Consider the following 5,328-nt stretch of genomic DNA (forward strand, 5'->3'; position numbering starts at 1 on the left):
TCATCCTGCCCAAGGTATTCCGTGGTTTTCCTCAGGCGTAAGAGAAATGTCGGTATGAGCCCTATAAGAAATGGGCCACGGACCTATATGCCCTTCCCCATATATATTCCCCTTTATTATGTCCTAGTTCTGGACCTATAAATTGTCTATTAAATATACGAGGTCACTCAATTAGTCGCAATTTGAAAGGACAGGGACCTCTCAAATTGCAGATTTAGATTTCACTGCGCTTCTTCCGACGGCCTTCACATGCTTTGTCATCGAACAACATATGACAGCGTCTTGCCATCCTAACGGCAAACACCAGCCAACTCTTCCTCTTCCCGTTCCGTGATCACTTGATCAAATCTCAGTCCCCCTCGCGTATGTGGTACCTAAGAGGTTACGTCCAATTTCGGCTTCCCCTTCAAAATTTTCTAGAGTTCCTTCAGTGGAGCAGAGTAACCCGGAGTGAGACTAGTGGCCAACAGGCTTGGAGCTCACATATTTAGTTTTGTACAGCCCCCAACTCCTTGCAAGGACGCGTTTTGCGTACCTTTTAAATTTGTCCTCCCAATTCTCTTTCGATTTTTCGATTTTTTTTCGATTTATTATTCGGTTGAGAAGCTTCTGTCATCTAATCTGCTGTCAAAAAACTTGAAAGTTAGAATTTATAGAACAATTATATTACAGGTTGTCCTGTATGGTTGTGAAACTTGGACTCTCACTTTGAGAGAGGAACAGAGATTAAGGGTGTTTGAGAATAAGGTTCTTAGGAAAATATTTGGGGCTAAGAGGGATGAAGTTACAGGAGAATGGAAAAAGTTACACAATGCAGAACTGCACGCATTGTATTTTTCACCTGACATAATTAGGAGCATTAAATCCAGATGTTTGAGATGAGCAGGGCATGTACCACGTATGGGCGAATCCAGAAATGCATATAAAGTGTTAGTTGGGAGGCCGGACAAAAAAAAGTCCTTTGGGGAGGCCGAGACGTAGATGGGAGGATAATATTAAAATGGATTTGAGGGAGGTGAGATATGACGATAGAGACTGGATTAATGTTGCACAGGATGGCGGGCTTATGTGAGGGCGGCAATGAACCTCCGAGTTCCTTAAAATCCGTAAGTAAGTAAGTAATGACTTGCTTTAAAAGGAAAGTATTCTCGCCTGAATAAATTTAACCTTCTGCAGATCCTAAGAGATGTAATAAACCATACTCTTTCCACAGTTATTTTAATGAACAGTTACATACTACCCCACACCCAAATTGTATAATGTTATCGATATATTTCTTTGCATACAACATGAAAGTACTAAGCTAAAAATAAATTCAATTGAAAAAGTATATTTAACGCTTCTCCTAAATCTACTAAAGAAAAATAATCTCAGCTAATAACGAAATTAAAATTATTTAAGACTGAAAAATTGATACGTATGGAGTATCATTAGAATGTTTATCATTACAGCCCAGACATAATTCAATATAACGATGGAACATTCTAAGGCTGCGTAAAGTTTTAAGTGAACTTCAGTTTCTGACGAATATAAGGAATAGGCCTATATGTCACTGCGCCTGCAAAATCCGCTATTTGTTTTGTTTTTTATTTGCAAGAGAAAGAAAAAAGCATTGTCACTTTTAATTCTCTTGATTTTTAAAGCTACTTTCGGGATAATTGATTGAATTAAAAGTGACAATACTTTATTCTTTCTCTTGGGAGGGGGGGGACATAGCGGATTTTGGAGATACAGCGACGAATTTAAATAATATTTTTAAGTAAGTGAATTTTACTTTGTGACAACAATTTTTAATCATACCAAGGTATCAGTCTCCCATGCATTATCAAGTTTACACAAAATAAGAGGGAAAATATCCCAAACGTTTTATTATAACCGTCGCATACGTCCTATGAAAATCATCCCAAGCGGTACACATTTAGGTGCAATTTTTCCAAACGTCGTATAGTGGATCAAAATCCACATTTAGGAGGACAAAAATAGAAAAATCATGTAAAAAAAATAGAACTCTTAAATTATTTTTCCTGTATAACTGAGTAACCCTCAGTTGATGACCATAATCAGCGGAGGAGGCTGCAGAGCGAGATGAGAGGCCTGAAACATACGTAGGCTACCACAATCCGACCATCGTACTCGTCAAGTGTCGCGAGTCCGTTGTTTTCTTTGTGCTGTAACTGTATTGTAAGTGGTCGGTTCCCTTCATATTTAGTATCAACATGTCAAGTAGCTAATCAGCTGTGTAAAATTATGTTTATGTTACATTTAATGTTATTACAGCACGTCAAATGCGCATGAATGGACAAGGAACAAAATATAAATTTAACAAAGTGCAGACTTGGCTAAGGTAGAGAAAAAAAAAACATTCTTTGTTCCGTTCCGAAATGAATTTCTTTCACTTTCTTGACCATTTATCTCTATTTTAAATAAAGTTTTAATATGCGTAGATTTTCGGAAGTAGTAAATTATGCGCTCAATTCTTTCCAGGTGCAGTAGTGCATTTTTTTTTTGTTGATTACAATTATTTGAATATCTGAAAACCGAATCTCTGCTTCCGAAGGAAAATTCAGCGAATGCAAGGTGACAGCTTGTTAATTATTTATCACACAAGTTTCCTGAATCCTCAAAAGATGCGATAGTAACAACAATATTCAATTTTTCCCATAAGATTCTTTATCGTTGGACAGCAAGAGGATAAAATATGAGTTTTTTTTTAACGAAATGAACATTGGCTTAGTTAGCTACTTATTAAATTAAGTTCTCATCGTGATAGTAATGTAAATTTAGAAAAACACTTATCCCTGGAAAAAGTCGTGGCCGCCCATTGCAGCAAGTACGAGGTCGAAGGAGACAATCCAGAGAATGAAGACTTGAATGTGAGATATTACTGTCCAGTAAGATTACAATTTGTGAAACGATCTGTGCAAATATTAAGACAATGATTAGCCTATATCGAAACCTCAATTTTCATATAAAAACTGTTAGATACAAAAGTTATTGTTGTTGTTTAGTCACCTGTCCGAAGAAAGGTCTGAACCTCACAAATGATACCAAGAAGGCACCACTTATGAGGCAACTAGGCCAGGAGACGATGGGGTAGGGTGGCAGTTTCTTTCTCTCTCCATTGCATACATCTCCGACTAGCGACATATTACACTAGACAGATTTCAGATACATACAAACAATTGCTCTTCCTCTGACTCATATCGTCAATTGAGATGTACTGCCTGATAATAGATGTACATAACAAAAGTTGTTAATTTTGTCTAAATACACCCTCTTATAAGGGGCAATTCCTCTTACACAAATATAATCAGAGTTTATAGAAAACAAATATACAGTCTGTAACTACTGTATAAAATTTCATGAAAATGTGTTAGATAGGAGAAAAGTTATTAATGTTTTCTAAATGCATCCCTATCAGGGTTAGTTCCATTTATGCAGACGTAATCGGATAATCGGAGTTAGTATGCAACACAAAAAAAATATTACCTGTAACTAGTCCTACTGTAGCCTATAAAGTTTCATGAGAATCTGTTAGATTTAAGAAAACTTATTTTGTCTAAATGCACACACTATAAAGGATAGTTTCTCTTATATAAACGTAATCAGATTTTGTAAACAAAACAAACTGTAACCACTGTATAAAATTCATCAAATTGTGAAAGATAGGAGAAAATTTATTAATTTTGTCTGAATGAACCCTCCCTCTATAAGGGGCAGTTCCTCTTATACAAATGTAATCAAAGTTTGTATACAAAACAAATGTATTACTCGGCCAAGGCGAGTGGAGCCGCGGGCGTAATGTGAACTATCGCGATGCGGTATTACGAACGCAGGAGCAATAGCACCACGGCTCCGGGCTGCAGGACTCCACTGGCCTTGGTCGAATAATACTACCTGTACCTATTGTGTAAAGTTTCATGAAAATCTGTTAGATATGAGAAAAGTTATTAATTTTGTCTAAATGCACCCAATGTAAGGTGTAGTTTCCGTTATATAAACGTAATGAGAGTTTGTAAACAAAACAAATTTCCAACCCGTAACTATTGTATAAAATTTTATGAAAATCTGTTAGGTATGAGAAAAATTACTAAGTTTGTCTAATTGCACCTCTTGTAAGGGGAAGTTTCCCTTATACAAACTTAATCAGAGTTTGTATATGAAACAAATATGCTACCCATAACTACTGTGTGACGTTTCATAAAATTCTGTTAGATAGCTGAAACGTTATTAGTTTGTCCCGCTAAATTTGCGTTTTGGACCACTGCAATTGTGCGTCGGCCGCTGGTCTCAAGGCATGACGCCTTGACCACGCAGCTATGACGCGGGACTTAACAGTGAACTGCTAAGATAAAACTATTTAATGAACATAAATTAATAATTACGTATGAGCAAGAATAATTTGAAATTACGACCTGAGTTCTGAGATACACTGTCTTTGACGTTTCCAAACTATTTTTATATTTCATAATCCGTATAGTAATTTCCAAGATCTAGAAGGATACCTTTAATACATTAATTAGACTTATACACAGGAGCAGTTTTTAGATTTTTTATGTATAGGACAATTTCATGCCCAGTAATAACAGACCGTATAATCACAGTCTAGTATATACAGTCGCAAAGCTCAATACGTAGTAAATATGCAAACATTAGATAGTTGCTCACCACTAGGATCGCTAATATGGCCTCATTACAGGCAATGCAAAATAGTACCGTCACAGTCTGTTTCTAGCACCCTCAAAACTCAAGCTTCGTGACTGTATATAGTAGACTGTGGTATAATGTTGAGACCCCTTTCCCGCCTGGGAGAAGACCAGTTAAGCAATATTTTGTGCCACTTCGGCGTGAAATAAATTTGTTTGTTGATAGCCACTTGGACTCGTGGAAGGACGATGTGGTGAGGTAGTTTGGATTTATTTTCTGCACCGAGATGAGAATCATATTGGATTGTGGAGAAACGGTGCGATGATAATAGGGGAAACGGAAGTACTCCGAGAAATTATACCGCAATATTATGCTTTTTAATTATTATTCAATTCTATTTAAACTCATCGAAATTCGTCTAAGGCTGAGACTGTTCGAAAGGGTAAAATGACCGAAAAATGGCGAATGATCTTACTAAGAATGCGGAAGTAAATAAATAAATCAGTAGAGAAAGAAAATCGCCAGTATCATTGTTGTTGTGCTTCTCATCATAATCATCATCACTAACATCATCTTGAACACGACTGAGATCTTTAACTTATTATGGTTACAGGAAACAACTTGAGGATAATCTGTTCATCTTGTTTTGGTGGCATTATAGGTTTATCCACTCGATTTATT

The sequence above is a fragment of the Periplaneta americana genome, chromosome 7 (genome assembly GCF_040183065.1).
Source record: "Periplaneta americana isolate PAMFEO1 chromosome 7, P.americana_PAMFEO1_priV1, whole genome shotgun sequence".
In the NCBI taxonomy this organism is placed as follows: Eukaryota; Metazoa; Arthropoda; class Insecta; order Blattodea; family Blattidae; genus Periplaneta; species Periplaneta americana.